Source organism: Urocitellus parryii, chromosome 3 (genome assembly GCF_045843805.1).
Source record: "Urocitellus parryii isolate mUroPar1 chromosome 3, mUroPar1.hap1, whole genome shotgun sequence".
Classification (NCBI taxonomy): domain Eukaryota; kingdom Metazoa; phylum Chordata; class Mammalia; order Rodentia; family Sciuridae; genus Urocitellus; species Urocitellus parryii.
Window position 1 is genome coordinate 121,432,171 of NC_135533.1, and position 17,718 is coordinate 121,449,888.

Below are 17,718 nucleotides of genomic sequence, written 5' to 3' on the forward strand. Positions count from 1 at the left end.
AAGAGGGGTAAATAATCAAAGAGGAAAACAAACCATGTATAGTAACATAAATAAACAAATATGGCTGGAAGAACAACCCATATCTCAATAATAACCCTAAATGTTAATGGCTTAAACTCACCAATTAAGAGACACAGGCTAGTAGAATGGATCACAAAACATGACCCAACAATATGCTGCCTACAGGAGACGCATTTGATGGGAAAAGACATATATAGACTGAAGGTGAAAGGTTGGGAAAAATCATATTACTCATATGGACTTCGGAAACAAGCAGGAGTGTCCATACTCATATCAAATAAAATAGATTTCAAGCCAAAGTTAATCAAAAGGGATAAAGAGGGACACTACATACTGCTCAAGGGAACCTTACACCAACAAGACATAACAATCATAAATATATATGCCCCAAACAATGGTGCAGCTATGTTCATCAAACAAACTCTTCTCAAGTTCAAGAGTCTAATAGACCACCATACAATAATCATGGGAGGCTTCAACACACCTCTCTCAACACTGGACAGATCTTCCAAACAAAAGTTGAATAAGGAAACTATAGAACTCAATAGCACAATTAATAACCTAGACTTAATTGACATGTATAGAATATACCACCCAACATCAAGCGGTTACACTTTTTTCTCAGAAGCACATGGATCCTTCTCAAAAATAGATCATATATTATGTCACAGGGCAACTCTTAGACAATATAAAGGAGTAGAGATAATACCATGCATCTTATCTGATCATAATGGAATGAAACTGAAAATCAACAATAAAAGAAGGAAGGAAAAATCATGCATCACTTGGAGAATGAACAATAGGTTACTGAATGATCAGTGGGTTATAGAAGACATCAAGGAGGAAATTTAAAAATTCTTAGAGATAAATGAAAACACAGACACAACCTATTGGAATCTGTGGAACACATTGAAAGCAGTTCTAAGAGGAAAATTCATTGCTTGGAGTTCATTCCTTAAAAGAAGAAAAAACCAACAAATAAATGATCTCGTACTTCATCTCAAAATCCTAGAAAAAGAAGAGCAAAACAACAGCAAAAGAAGTAGAAGGCAAGAAATAATTAAAATCAGAGCTGAAATTAATGAAATCAAAACAAAAGAAACAATTGAAAAAATTGATAAAACTAAAAGTTGGTTCTTTGAAAAAATAAATAAGATCAACAGACCCTTAACCATGCTAATGAAGAGAAGAAGAGAGAGAACTCAAATTACTAGCATACAGGATGAAAAAGGCAATATCACAACAGACACTTCAGAAATACAGAAGATAATCAGAAATTATTTTGAATCCTTATACTTCAATAAAATAGAAGATAGTGAAGGCATTGATAAATTTCTTAAGTCATATGATCTGCCCAGATTGAGTCAGGAGGATATAGACAACCTAAACAGACCAATATCAATTGAGGAAATAGAAGAAACCATCAAAAGATTACCAACTAAGAAAGCCCAGGACTGGATGATTATACAGCAGAGTTTTACAAAACCTTTAAAGAGGAACTAATACCAATACTTTTCAAGCTGTTTCAGGAAATAGAAAAAGAGGGAGAACTTCCAAATTCATTCTACGAGGCCAACATCACCCTGATTCCTAAACCAGACAAAGACACTTCAAAGAAAGAAAACTACAGACCAATATCTCTAATGAACCTAGATGCAAAAATCCTCAATAAAATTCTGGTGAATCGGATACAAAAACATATCAAAAAAATTTTGCACCATGATCAAGTAGGATTCATCCCCGGGATGAAAGGCTGGTTCAATATATGGAAATCAATAAATGTTATTCACCACGTCAATAGACTTAAAAATAAGAACCATATGATCATCTCAATAGATGCGGAAAAAGCATTCGACAAAGTACAGCATCCCTTTATGTTCAAAACTCTAGAAAAACTAGGGATAACAGGAACATACCTCAAAATTGTAAAAGCAATCTATGCTAAGCCTCAGGCCAGCATCATTCTGAATGGAGAAAAATTGGAGGCATTCCCTCTAAAATCTGGAGCAAGACAGGGATGCCCTCTCTCACCACTTCTGTTCAACATAGTTCTCAAAACACTGGCCAGAGCAATTAGAGAGACGAAAGAAATTAAAGGCATAAAAATAGGAAAAGAAGAACTTAAATTATCACTATTTGCAGCTGACATGATTCTATACCTAGAAGACCCAAACGGGTCTACAAAGAAACTATTAGAGCTAATAAATGAATTCAGCAAAGTGGCAGGATATAAAATCAACAGGCATAAATCAAAGGCATTCCTGTATATCAGCGACAAATCCTCTGAAATGGAAATGAGGACAACCACTCCATTCACAATATCCTCAAAAATAATAAAATACTTGGGAATCAACCTAACAAAAGAGGTGAAAGACTTATACAATGAAAACTACAGAACCCTAAAGAGAGAAATAGAAGAAGATCTTAGAAGATGAAAAAATATACCCTGTTCATGGATAGGCAGAACTAACATCATCAAAATGGTGATATTACCAAAATTCTCTATAGGTTTAATGCACTGCCATTCAAAATCCCAAGGGCATTTCTTGTAGAAATAGAGAAAGCAATCATGAAATTCATATGGAAAAATAAAAGACCCAGAATAGCAAAAACAATGCTAAGCAGGAAGTGTGAATCAGGTGGTATAGCGATACCAGACTTCAAACTATACTACAGAGCAATAGTAACAAAAACAGCATGGTACCGGTACCAAAACAGGCGGGTGGACCAATGGTACAGAATAGAGGACACAGAAACCAACCCACAAAACTACAACTATCTTATATTTGATAAAGGGGCTAAAAGCATGCAATGGAGGAAGGATAGCATCTTCAACAAATGGTGCTGGAAAAACTGGAAATCCATATGCAACAAAATGAAACTGAATCCCCTTCTCTCACCATGCACAAAAGTTAACTCAAAATGGATCAAGGAGCTTGATATCAAATCAGAGACTCTGCGCCTGATAGAAGAAAATGTTAGCTACGACCTACATACTTGGGTCGGGCTCCAAATTCCTCAATAGGACACCCATAGCACAAGAGTTAATATCTAGAATCAACAAATGGGACTTACTCAAACTAAAAAGTTTTTTCTCAGCCAAAGAAACAATAAGAGAGGTAAATAGGGAGCCTACATCATGGGAACAACTCTTTACTCCTCACACTTCAGATAGAGCCCTAATATCCAGAGTATATAAAGAACTCAAAAAATTAGACAATAAGATAACAAATAACCCAATCAACAAATGGGCCAAGGACCTGAACAGACACTTCTCAGAGGAGGATATACAATCAATCAATAAGTACATGAAAAAATGCTCACCATCTCTAGCAGTCAGAGAATTGCAAATCAAAACCACCCTAAGATACCATCTCACTCCAGTAAGATTGGCAGCCATTCTGAAGTCAAACAACAACAAGTGCTGGCGAGGATGTGGGGAAAAGGGTACTCTTGTACATTGCTGATGGGACTGCAAATTGGTGCCGCCAATTTGGAAAGCTGTATGGAGATTTCTTGGAAAGCTGGGAATGGAACCACCATTTGACCCAGCTATTCCTCTTCTCGGCCTATTCCCTAAAGACCTAAAAATAGCATGCTACAGGGACACTGCTACATCAATGTTCATAGCAGCACAATTCACAATAGCAAGACTGTGGAAGCAACCTAGATGCCCTTCAATAGATAAATGGATAAAAAAAATGTGGCATTTATACACAATGGAGTATTACTCTGCATTAAAAAATGACAAAATCATAGAATTTGGAGGGAAATGGATGGCATTAGAGCAGATTATGCTAAGTGAAGCTAGCCAATCCCTAAAAAACAAATACCAAATGTCTTCTTTGATATAAGGAGAGTAACTAAGAACAGAGTAGAGAAGAAGAGCGTGAGAAGAAGACTAACATTAAACAGGGATGAGAGGTGGGAGGGAAAGGGAGAGAGAAGGGAAATTGCATGGAAATGGAAGGAGACTCTCAGGGTTATACAAAATTACATACAAGAGGAAGTGAGGGGAAAGGGAAAAATAATACAAGGGGGAGAAATGAATTACAGTAGAGGTGGTAGAGAGAGAAGAGGGGAGGGGAGGGGGATAGTAGAGGATAGGAAAGGCAGCAGAATACAACAGACATGAGTATGTCAATATGTTAATCAATGGAAGTGTAACTGATGTGATTCTGCCATCTGTATATGGGGTAAAAATGGGAGTTCATAAACCACTTGAATCAAAGTGTGAAATATGATATATCAAGAACTATGTAATGTTTTGAACAACCAACAATAAAAAAAAAACATACAAATAATTTGAAGATTAGAAAGGTATCACATCATCTAAAGTAGTGCCTATGCAAATTAAGTGCCCAGTTAATAAATTCAAATTTAATTGAACAAATTATATACACTAACAGATTATGAAAACTTCTTCATCTTGGCTTTATCATAGAGTTATAATTCTAGAAAGATGAGATTATTTTTGAACACTCAGCAGAGAAAAATAAGGTCTATATTATAACTTGTAATATTTTCTGTTAAATAAATCATGGTATTACTGGGCAAAAAAGAACCATTTTAAAATGTAAAACTCCTAAAATCAAATCTAATTTAGTTAATATGTTTGTAAGTATGTAGGCTTGCACATAGCTTTAAGAAAAATATTAAACTGTAGATGTAAAATTTGTAAATTGTAATAGTGAATTACAAGAAGAATTCATCACTATCCTAGCAGAGTTTCTTATTCTTGTTATTTACCATTAAACAAATTTCACTACAATTAAAAAAAAAAAGAATTATGGGCTGGGGTCGTAGCTCAATAGTAGAGCACTCGCCTAGCATACAAGAGGCACTGAGTTCGATGCTCAGCACCACATATAAATAAATAAAGTTCCATTGATAACTAAAAATTATGTAAGAAAAAAAGAATGATAATACTGAGAACCAAGGCATTCAGATTTCAAAATTCATGCTTATTTTTGGGTGATCCAATATTTTGTCAACTAAGTTTTCAAAATTTGTTCAAAGCCAACATTACTCATATATGTTACTCATCTATTATTTCATAAATTTACTTTTCCCATAAAAGACCTTTGATAAACATCCAAAATATTCAGGTTAAATATATTTGAAATGAAGCTGAAAGAAATGCTGGTATCTTTTTTCACTGTGACCTCAAGTGTTTAAGTATTACAAGTTATTCAACCAACACAACAAAGTTAAAATCATAATGGCACAGCATGTATTGTAAATAAATCAAAACAACAGCATGTGTAACACAAAGATAGAGCAGTGGCACATTAAATGAAAGCTAGCTGATTACAAACAACTGTCTACTGCAGAGCATAAAATTAAAACAGTTCAAGTGAGAGAAGGTAATGGAGAGGTCACCACGAATGTACCAACTGATGATTTTGCTGACTACTGTTGTCCAGAATGGAAATCAAAAAAATATATATTTGTAAAAACTTTGATAGGTATACAATTATATCCAGTGATAAAAAAATAAAGATTTCCAATGCATCTGCCTTCTCAAAATAGAATAAAGCTCTTCCTTTGTCAACTGGTGTTTCGATCACACATAATTTTTACCTCTGAATTTTTTGGGTTGACATTGATTACTGTAACAACCAAAATTAGTCCATGATGACATGTTTTTAAAAACTTTTTAAAAACTTACTACTCAGATATTAGAACAGTTATCAATTTTTTACAGTATCAAATTTGTCAAATTTACATTAAGGTCATGTGGCACACATCATGTAATTCAAAGCCTCAACACATTTGTCCCTGTCATATCTTCTTTCACACATACACACACACACACACACACACACACACACACACACACATTTCTTCATCAGCCCTCTTGTGTAGTAGAAGTGTCTAGCTTTTGTTCATTTTTTCAATGCAATACACTTCTATCTACAATTTCATTACATGCATACATCAAAAAAAGCAATTATGGGTTTTACACCTTCATGATAATTTTCTATACAGGGAGGTTTAAAACAGTACTTCAACAATTTTCCCAGTAATGTGACACAGAATGATTGTACCTTGTTCTCAAAATTTTAATAAGGAGATATAAAATACAGGTTCAATAATTTTAACTCAAGTATCCATCTTTTAAAAAATAGTGTTGCAGTGTTGTTCTTTGCATTACTTTTAAAACTTTTTAAGTTTTTTTCTCATGGTACAATCTTCTAATACTTCATATATGAGAGGCAATTTTTTTAAAAAATTGCAACTTCTGCCCTTGGAAGAGCTCTGTAGTGACTGAATGACATATGAGAATTTTTTATTGATTTTATATATTTACATATATGGTAATGGAATGCATTCCAATTCTTATTACACACATAGAGCACAATTTTTCACATCTTTGTATATTAAATATGGTCACACCAATTCATGCCTTAACACAATTACTTTGTGTGTTTTTTTTGCATTACAATTCTTATTACACATATATTCCACAATTTTTTCATATTTCTGGTTGCATACAAAGTATGTTGAACCCCAATTCAAGTCTTCATACATGTACTTTGGATAATGATACCCATTACATTCCACCATCCTTGCTAATCCCCCACCCCCCTCCCTTTACCCCCCACCCCTCTTTCCTATCTAGAATTCATCTAATCCCCCCATGCTCCCCCTCCCTACCCCACTACAAGTCAGCCTCCTTATATCAGAGAAAATATTCGGCATTTGTTTTTTGTGTGTGTGGATTGGCTAATTTCACTTAGCATTATCTTCTCCAATGCCATTCATTTACCTGCAAATGCCATGATTTTATTCTCTCTTATTGCTCTTATTCCTTAGTGCTCCCTGCCCAGACCCCAGGAGAGATCAGGGCCCAAATCATCTTGCTTATCCTGAGGATAATTGTGGTCCTGGCCACTCTCTGTAACCAACAGAGTAAAATTCTGTTGTGTATATGTGCCACATTTTTTAATCCATTCATCCACTGAACGGCATCTAGGTTGGCTCCACTGTTTAGCTATTGTGAATTGTGCTGTTATAAACATTGATGTGGCTGTGTCCCTGTTGTATGCTGTTTTAAGTGCTTTGGGTATAGTCTGAGGAGAAGGGATACCTGAGTTAAATGGTGGTTCCATTCCCTGATTTCCAAGGAATCTCCATACTGCTTTCCATATTGGCTGCACCAATTTGCAGTCCCACCAGGAATGTATGAGTGTACATTTTTCCACATTCTCACCAACATTTTTGTTGTTTGTCTTCATAAGAGCTGCCATTCTGACTGGAGTGAGATGATAACTTAGAGTAGTTTTGATTTGCATTTCTCTAATTGCTAGAAATGACGAGCATTGTTTTATATATCTGTTGATTGATTGTAAATCCTCTTCTGAGAAGTATCAAAATTTTCAAGTCCTTGGCCCATGTGTTGATTGGGTTATTTGTTGTTGTTTTTTATGTATGTGTGTGTGCTTAGCTTTTTGAGTTCTTTACATATCCTAGAGATTAGTGCTCCATCTGACGTGTGAGGGGTAAAAATTTGCTCCCAGGATGTAGGTTCTCTGCTCACCTCACAGATTTTTTCTTTTTGCTTACAAAAAACATTTTAGTTTGATTCTATCCTATATATTGATTCTTGGTTTTAATTTTTGTGCTATAGGAGTCTTATTAAGGAAGTTGGGGCCTAATCCCGCATGATGAAGATTAGAGCCTACTTTTTTTTCTATTAGTGCAGTCTCAGGTTTAATTCCTAGGTTCTTGATCCATTTTGAGTTGGTCTTGTGCATGGTGAAAGACAGGGGTTTAATTTAATTTTGTTGCATATGGGTTTCCAGTTTTCCTAGCACCATTTTTTGAAGATACTCTCTTTTATCCAGTGCATATTTTTGGCACCTTTATCTAATATAAGATAATTGTAATTTTGGAAATTAGTCTCTGTGACCTCTATTCTGTATCATTGATCTGCCAGACTGTTTTGGTGTGAATAGCATGCTGTTTTTGATACTATTGCTCTGTAGTATAGTTAAAGGTCTGGTATAGTGATGCCACCTGCTTCACTTATCCTGCTAAGGATTGCTTTAGCTATTCTGGGTGTCTTATTTTTCTATATGAATTTCATGATTGCTTTTTATATTTCTATGAGGAATATCATTGGGATTTTGATCAGTATTGCATTAAATCTATATAGTGCTTTTGGTACTATGGTCATTTTGATCATATTAATTCTGCCTAACCAAGAACAAAGGTAAATCTTTCCATATTCTAAGATCTTCTTTGATTTCTCTCTTTAGGGTTCTGTAGTTTTCATTATACAGATCTTTCACCTCTTTTTTATTAAGTTGATTCACAATTATCTTATTTTTTAGGTTATTGTGAATGGGGTAGTTTTCCTCATTTCCTTCTCAGAGGATTTTTCACTGATATACAGAAATGCCTTTGATTTATGGGTTTTGATTTTATATACTGCTACTTTGCTGAATTCATTTACTAGTTCTAGAAATTTTATGGTGGAGCTTTTGGGGTCTTCTAGGTATAGAAGTCCTTAGCAAATAGTGCAATTTAAGTTCTTCTTTTCCTATGTATATCTCTTTAATTTCTTTCGTCTAATTGCTCTGGCCAGTGTTTCAAAAATTATGTTGAATAGAAGTTGTGAGAGAAGGCATTCCTGTCTTGTTCCAGATTTTAGATGGAATGCCTTCAATTTTTGTCTGTTTAGAATGATGTTGGCCTGTGGATTAGTGTAGATAGCCTTTACCATGTTGAGATATATTTCTGTTATCCCTAGTTTTTCTAGTGTTTTGAACTTAACTGGATGTTGTATTTTATCAAATGCTTTTTCTATGTCTATTGTGGTGACCACATGATTCTTATCTTTAAGTCTATTGATGTGGTGAGTTACATTTATTGATTTCCGTATGTTGAACCAACCTTGCATCCTTGGGATGAATCCTACTTGATCATGGTGCATGAACTTTTTGATATGTTTTTGTATTCAATTTGCCAGAATTTTATTGAGAAATTTGCATCTATGTTCATTAGACATATTCGTCTGAAGTTTTCTTTTTTGATGTGTCTTTGTCTGGTTTGGGGATCAGGGTGATATTGGCCTCATAGAATGAGTTTGGAATGACTGCCTCTTTTTCTATATAGTGAAATAAATTGAAGAATGTTGGTATTAGTTCTTCTTTATTAAAGGTCTTGTAGAACTTGGCCATGTAACCATCCGGTCCTGGGATTTTCATGGTTGGTAAGCCTCTGATGGCTTCTTCTATTTCCTCACTTGACTTGATATTGGTCTGTTTAAATTGTGTATATCTTCCTGACTCAATCTTGGAAGATCATATGACTTAAGAAATCTGTCAATGTCTTCAATGTCTTCTATTTTGTTGGAGTTTAACATTTCAAAATAATTATCCTCAGTATTTCTGTAGTGTCTGTTGTGATATTACCTTTTTCATCATGTATGCTGGTAATTTGAGCTCTGTCTTCTCTTCATTAGTGTGGCTAAGGGTCTGTCAATTTTATTATTTTTTCAAAGAACCAAATTTTTGTTTTGTCAATTTTTTCAATTGTTCCTTTTGTTTTTATTTCATTGATTTCAGCTCTGATTTTAATTATTTCTTGCCTTCTACTGCTTTTGCTGCTGATTTGTTCTTCTTTTCCTGGGGCTTTGAGATGTAGTGTGAGGTCATTTATTTTTTGACTTTTTCTTCTTTTAAGAAATGAACTCCATGCAATGAATTTTCCTTTTAGTACTGCTTTCATAGTGGCCCAGAGATTTTTATATGTTGTGTATATGTTCTCATTTACTTCTAAGAATTTTTTAATCTCCTCTTTGATGTCTTCTGGAACCCATTGTTCATTCAGTAGCATATTGTTTAGGCTCCAAGTGATGGAGAAATTTTTTTTATTTTGTTGTTGATTTCCAATTTCATTCCATTAAGATCCAATAAAATGCATGGTAGTATCTCTAACTTTTTGTATTTGCTAAGAGTTGCTTTGTGGCATATTATATGGTCTGTTTTAGAGAAGGATCCATGTGCTGCTGAGAAGAAAGTATGCACTTGGTGCAGGTTGACATATTCTATATATGTTAGTTAAGTCTAAGTTATTGATTGTGTTATTGAGTTCTATAGTTTCTTTTTCAACTTATGTTTGTAAGATCTATCCAGTGATAAGCGAGGTCTGTTAAAGTCACCCAAGATTATTGAGTTGTGGTCAATTTGTCTCTTGAACTTGAGAAGAGTTTGTTTGATGCTCATAGCTGTACCATTATTTGGGGCATATATATTTATGATTGTTATGTCTTATTGGTGTAGGTTCCCTTGAGCCATATTAATGTCTATCTTTATCCCTTTTGATTAACTTTGACTTGAAGTCTACTTTATTTGATATGAGTATGGAAACCCCTGCTTGCTTCCACAGTCCATGTGATTGGTATGATTTTTCCCAACCTTTTACCTTCAGTCTGTATATGTCTTTTCATATCAGATGAGTAACATGGAGGTAGCTTATTGTTGGGTCTTTTATTTAATACAATCTGCAAGCCCATGTCTTTTTTTGGTGAGTATAAGACATTAACATTTAGGATTACTATTGAGACATGGTTTGTATTTCCAGCCATATTTGTTTATTTTTGTTATTTAAACTTGGCTTGGTTTTCCTCTTTGATTAGTTTTTCCTTTACTGCACTACCTCCCTCTGTTGATTTTCATTGCTGTTTTTCATTTTCTCTTCATGAAATATTTTTGCCAAGGATGTTTTGTAGTGCCAGCTATAAATTATTTTAACTTTTGTTTATCTTGGAAGTTTTTTATTTCATCTTCAAATATAAAGCTTAATTTTGCTGGATACAATATTCTTGGTTGGCACCCATTATCTTTCAGAGTTTGATATATATTGTTCTAGGATCTTCTAGCTTTCAGGGTCTGGGTTGAAAAATCTGCCATTATCCCAATTGGTTTTCCCCTATATGTAATCTGTTTCCTTTCTCTTGTGGCTTTTAAAATTCTCTCCTTATTCTGTATGTTGGGCATTTTCATTATACTGTGCCTTGATGTGGATCTGTTGTGATTTTGTACATTTAGCATCCTGTAGGCTTCTTGAATTTGTATTTCCAATTTATTCTTCATGTTTGGAAAGATTTCTGGTATTATTTCATTGAATAGATTGTATATTTCTGTGATATGGTCCTCTATGCCTTCTTCTATCCCAATAACTCTTAAATTTTAACTCTTAAATAACTCTGAAATTAAAAAAAAATAGGGTTAGACTTTTGTTCTTTGCATTAGTTTTAAAACATATTCTTAAGTTTTTCTCCCATGGTACAATCATCTCATATTTCATATATGAGAGGAAATATATTAAAAATGCACCTTCTGCCCTTGGAGGGCACTGTAGTGACTGAAAAGCATATGAAATTTGAATAATTTTCAAATCACTTCAACAATGACTTGCCTGACTGAGTTCATGATTATTGCATCAGCACACAGTTCATTCAGAGAGAGTGTGACTTTGCTATGAGGAGAAAAGTTTCCTAGAAGTCTTTCATAGTTACTCCCTCTGTCACTGTGTAGTCAAGGGCCATCTGTCTCCCATGGAAGCCTACTTACCATTCTCTTGGGGTAAGACACTGAAAGATGATCAATGCTTGGAATGATTTGGGCCCTAATACTTTACTATTATTCAGTACAGGTTCTAGAACCACTTTCATCCACACAGGGGTAGAGTTGATGGACAAAAAGCTGAGCTGGAAGACAATGTTTTGTCTTTTGTTTGCCTAGATGGTAAGACAAATGAACAAACAAGTCCCTCATCTTGCTGCACTGATCACAGGCAAGCAAAGGCAATGATCACTTAAGTGATCAGCAGGCAGGTTGGTCAGGTCATTATTGGGCAAAGAGTTCAGAGATCAGAAGTTCATAGGTTAGTTGCCAGTGTCAACTCCACCTTTGGTCAAAATCCTTTGGAAAGGATGGACACACATATCATGCCTTCAAACTTTAGTAGCACTGCACCTTACACACCATTGGGTTCAATAGGGTACTAAAGGACTGAAGTGGCTGGTGCCAACGTGTAAGGTATTTTGGGGGTGTGTAGATCAACCCAGCCTCTGGCCCTGGAGGGACAATCACAGCAGTAGTGTGAGGAGTTCCTTTTGGCATGACAGAGGTCTGTATTTGTCTGATCAAAGGCATTATAGTAGGGTCAGCTGGAGAAGAGTACTCAGGGTCACTGGTGAGAGAAAAGGTGCAGCCACAGTTATGATCCTTGGAGCAGCGGGGGCTGTTGCCACAAGAGAAAAGACAAGGTCTGGTGATTTAATGTTGGCATCTCTGCAGGTGTCATTCAGAATCAGAAGCTCCATCAGCTGCATCTTCTTCAGTTTGCCCAATACAGTGACACATCATGGATGTACCTTGTTCTCAAAATTTTTTTATGGTTGGATAAAATTAAGGTTTTATAATTTTAACTCAGTTTGAATGGTTTCCTCTTCTGCTGCAGGTACCAGTATTTGCTTCACTTCTTAACTGCTGTCTTTAGTTTTACTTTGCTCTATTCTGAGCACCTTCCACAGTGATTAGTACATCTGAATCATGTATATGCTCCCAATTCAGTTTGTTCTATTTTCTCCTCCTTCTCTTTATCTCTTACTGAGCCTTTGCCTCAGGCCATTGTTTTATATCCATTTTCTGCCTCAAGCTCTTTAGCTGAAAATCCTCTGGGGCCAAAGATCCTACCAAGAAAATTAAAATCTAGATATTTAAAATTTTTGAATTTTTTTTACACAAATAGAGCACAACTTTTCATTTCTCTGGTTGTACATGATGCAGAGTCACTCCATTCATTAAATCATACCATACAAAGGGTAGTATGTCTTTCTCATTCCATCTCACCCACACACACCCTCCCCTCAACCTCCTCTCCTCTGCTCAATCCAAACTTTCTCATTATTTCCTTGACTCTCCCCCAGAATATTATGGACCTGATCCACTTATCAGAGAATATATTTGGAACTTATTTTGTTCCATGATAGTCTCCAACTCTGTCCATTTATCTATCAATACTATAATTTCATCCTTCTTTAAGGCTCAGTAATATTCCACTCTGAATATGTACCAGTTTGTTTATACATTCAACTGTTGAAGGGCATCTAGATTGTTTCCATGGTTTACCTACTGTGAATTCAGCTGCTATGAACACTGATGTCACTGCATTACTACGGTGTGCTGATTTTAAGTCTTTTGCATATACACCTGGGAGTGGGAAAGCTGGGTCAAATGGTGGTTCCATTAAAAGTTTTCTAAGGAATCTCCAATCTGCTTTCCAAAGTGGTCACACCATTTTGCAGTAGCAAAAATATGAATACTCTTTTACAGACACGTTTAGTTTCTCTCATAACTGAACAATGGGTCTCACATAATCAGGTAATTTTGCACTCCTTTTCTTTTTTGTTCTGCCATTTAATGTGTGTACATGTCTTTCAGGTACTCTGCTAATTTCTTCCTCTGTCAACCTCTGGAGGGGGCTGAAGATCCTGCAGAATTTGGACAGGCTGCTCAAGAGTTTCTTGTCCTTTACCAACTGCATCAGGTTATCTGGGATTACCATTTCCCCTGACCGTATTCCAGGCTCCACAGATCACTTCACCCAATTCCATGGCACCAGCACCAGACAGGAGGAATGGGCGGGGGCAACAGCTGGGCACTGTCTGATGAGGACCCAGTGTGCCTCTCTGCACTAGCCCCTGCTCTGGGCCCAGAGCTGAGGCCCATGGAGGCTTGTATATGAGCTACAGTGAAAGTTGAGGAATGTGTATATATTCCACTGTGAGGAGATACAGTAATATATGCCACAGTGGTTCTGGTGGCCCAGCTGTATGGACAATCTTATCCCCTAGATGTATGCTAATAGAGGAATTGCTGATAGGAGACAAAATCTGCTGTTTAGGGCAGCCCCGCAGAAGAATCCTAATGTAGACCATGGGAGTTTGGGAACAGTCATGTCACCTGCTGCAGAGAATTATACACCTTTTGAATTACAACTCATGGTGCAAAGCCTGTTGCTGGTAGGTACAAAACAACACCAGTCATCACTTGAACATGAGGCCATAACTGTGTGATTTGCCAGTCAGAAGGTCAAGGAGGCTTAGCATAAAGGATAATTTGCATCTGGGAAGGAGCAAGAGCAGGGTTTCCTCCCAATACTCCACATGGACACATGGTAAAGGCCCCATATCTCCAAGTTTCCAGTACCAGACACTCTCCCAGGAGTCCCATGTATGTCCCATGGGTGGAGATGAGGCTTTGGGTACAAGGTGAGTGTGACACTACTGCTACCTGAGGGCTCCAGTTCAACAATGCCTAATAATAATACAGTGAAAGCTGATTATGCAATGTCTCCTAACCACATTAAAATTAAAAAGGCATGCATAATTATATATAAACCACTATATCAAAGAAATATGTATCATTTCCACAAAGATTGGATGAACATTATTTATAATTTACATTCTTTTTCTCAAGTCGTTTCTTTGAAATATGTTACATGTCAATTTAGACAGTAAAATTTTCTCAGAAACATCTGCTCTGTTTTCTATTTTCTCATTTACATTTGTTAAGGAAGATTTACTTAACTAAATAACCAAAGCAAGATTGATAATTTTCTAACCATTGAGTTGTTAACAAAAATAACATTTACCCTTTGATATTTACAATCACATAATATAAATGTGATTCGTGTTTTTTAGAATAAATTCAACTTTGAAGGAAAATGATGTTTGTTTCAAAACTACAGTTTGACCAACTCTCTTATGAAAGTCCATAATTTAAGTAATATACTAATATAACACTTCTAAATCTATGTAGTATAATTGCTTAAGTTTTTATTTCTTCTGTTTAGATATACATGACATTTACCATTCTTGTGGTTATACATAATGCAGAGTTACACTGGTTGTGTTTTCATATATAAAGAAAAAGTTATATAAATAATATAATTTAGGGGTATAAAAATCAATCTTTTCACTGTTCACTGTTACAAGCTCCTGCTATTGTTACGTTTGTGTTCATAGAAATGCAATGTGGATTTTAAGTGACTTTTTTGATCACCATGCTTTTAAAAAAATAAAATAAACTCTGTGTTTGCAAAGTCATGAAAGTATTTTGATGCCAGGTCATAATCACCAAAGAGTGACCTGAGAAAGAAATGATCCTGATGATGAGGTGGATCTTAATTCATTTGGTGTGTCTCAGGTGGCTTCCTTCCCTAGACACACATATGTTTTCCCAAGCAGCTCATGAACAAAATGCCCATACTTTCATGAAGAGAGAGTATTCATGTGGTCATGAAAACAGATTTCCACTCACAGAGGTGACCTGCCTATAGCCAGGTAACAACAGCAGAATCCAACCCTGAGTTCTAATATGAGGTTATTTCCTATGGGAAGCAGCCAGGTACCTCAGAGCAGATTGATGACACTAGACCTTTCATCATGGCAGAATGATACTAGTTCTCAGTGAAATAGGCAATTACCCTTGAGAGACCTTGTTTTCCTTGCCTGCAGTGCTTCTACCAAAACGGTTATCCATGGACTTAGTGAACAGCTTAACCACCATTGTGTTATTCAACATGGGTCTTCTGAGCACAATGCTTATGTCACAGCCAATAATCAGGTCATATTCCTGCCATTACTACTCTTACATTTCCCCAACATTCTAAAACACCAGGTCTCACAAAAAGGTTGACTGGCTTTTGAGGAGTCAAAGATGAATCCTGGTGAGTGGTTACACCCATATCCAATATATGATGTTTGTGGCATAGGCAGGATTCCTGGAATTGCAATGAGAGCATGGGAATGGGAGTGCTCCACTAATGACTCACTAGCACAATATTTGCTTCCCATTTCAGTAATTCAACCCTATATTTGTCTAGTGCAGAGGACTTAGTTCCAAATGGAGGACACAAGAATGACTACTGTAACCTGTGTCCAAGCCTCCCTTTTTCTACTCATGATAATTAATCACTAGACCAAGTTGAGGCTATTGGGACATGATTGGTCTTGATAATCAGGGAAATTAAGTTGCCACTGCTGACTCAAATAAGGAGACAATGCATGGAAAGAAGCATTTCTCTAGTCCTTCCTTGGACCATAGTTAAGATCAGAATACCAACACAATCCACTTCAGCAGGGCTATTACTGCACCAATGTTGTCTGCAGTGATGATTTGGATCATTCCACCTGACACTACTAGCTAAAGATCAACACTAGCCAAAGCACTTTTGGTGATCAAGGGACTTAGAAATGGGAAGTGAAGAAAGTATCAATGATGATCACAGGAATTAGAATTCTATGGGAAAATATTTATTTTAATGTGAATGTATTTGAATATGTTTTCCTTCCTCTGTCTGATCCTAGTGTCATCTAACATAGATGTGTTAAAAATAGGCAACTTTAGCCAAGCATGGTGACACATGCCTGTAATCCCAGCTTCTCAGGAGCCTGAGGCAAGAGGATCATGAGATCAAAGCCAGCATGAACAAAAGCAAGGCACTAAGTAATTCAGTGAGATCCCATCTTTAAACAGAATACAAGATAGGGCTGGAGATGTGGCTCAATGCTCTAATGATCCTGAGTTCAATCCCTGGTACCAAAAAGAAAAAAAATAGTTAACTTTATATTTCAATATTTAATTTACAGGATATCAAAATGGAGGGAAATGAACATACTTGAGGTCAAAAGTATATTTTATTATATTATTGGGAAAAGATGAGCATTTTTGTCATGGCGGTTTTTTGGATAATTTTATCTTAGTAGATGTGGCCTGGATATCATATGGATATGGGAATGAGTTTCTGGTTAACATAGGTGGGATATGGTGCCTTTTTTAGTTACAAATTTCATAGCTTCAGTTTATTTCTTAAAATTGATTTGGTAGTAGGAAGAATGCTTTCTGTTATACTAGCCATGGTGGATAAAAGTGAAGCCCTGCAATCCTGTGACTCATGCCTGCATATGTGTATCTATTGAGCCACTACATAGAGAGGAGAGCTCAGGTTGTTCACATGTCCTTGGATTAACCTCCAGCATGGTTCTTTTGTTCTTTTTTTAAGAGAGAGAGTGAGAGAGAGAGAGAGAGAAAGAGAGAATTTTTAATATTTATTTCTTAGTTTTCGGCGGGCACAACAATTTTGTTTTTGTTTGTGGTGCTGAGGATCGAACCCGGGCCGCACGCATGCCAGGCGAGGGCGCTACCGCTTGAGCCACATCCCCAGCCCTCCAGCATGGTTCTGATACTTCAATTGTTTCACAATCCACAGTAACTAGGATGTCTGACTCTACTTTCATTTTACAAAATGCAAGGAATGAGTGGTACTAGATGGGGCATCTGGATATTTACCACAGAATGTAGCAGCATAGAGCAGCTTTCTGAGTATAGAATGGCCTTCCTGGTCCACGATTAGTCAGATATGTTACTGATGTGGTGAAAAAACAAACAAGAACAATTTAGAGGAGGAATTTTTTTTTTTTTTGACTCATGCTTTCAGAGGTGTCAGTCCATATATGGCCATCTCCATTGCTCTGGGCCCAAAGTGAGGTAGAATATCATGACCAGATGACATGGAAAAGAAAAGCAACTTGAGTTATGACATCAGAAAGCAGAGAGACCTCAGCTCACCAGGAACAAAATATAAACCGCAGTGTCCCACCCGCAGTGATAACCT

General features: G+C 36.2%; 1 protein-coding gene and 1 pseudogene across 1 annotated transcript in view; one reads left to right on the forward strand and one right to left on the reverse strand.

Annotated features, from left to right (window-relative positions):
* LOC113197387 (uncharacterized) overlaps positions 1-17,718 on the forward strand; it is a 519,021-nt gene that overhangs the window by 486,934 nt on the left and 14,369 nt on the right. The window lies entirely within an intron of this gene.
* Positions 12,013-13,605, reverse strand: LOC144253598 (KH domain-containing RNA-binding protein QKI-like; annotated as a pseudogene).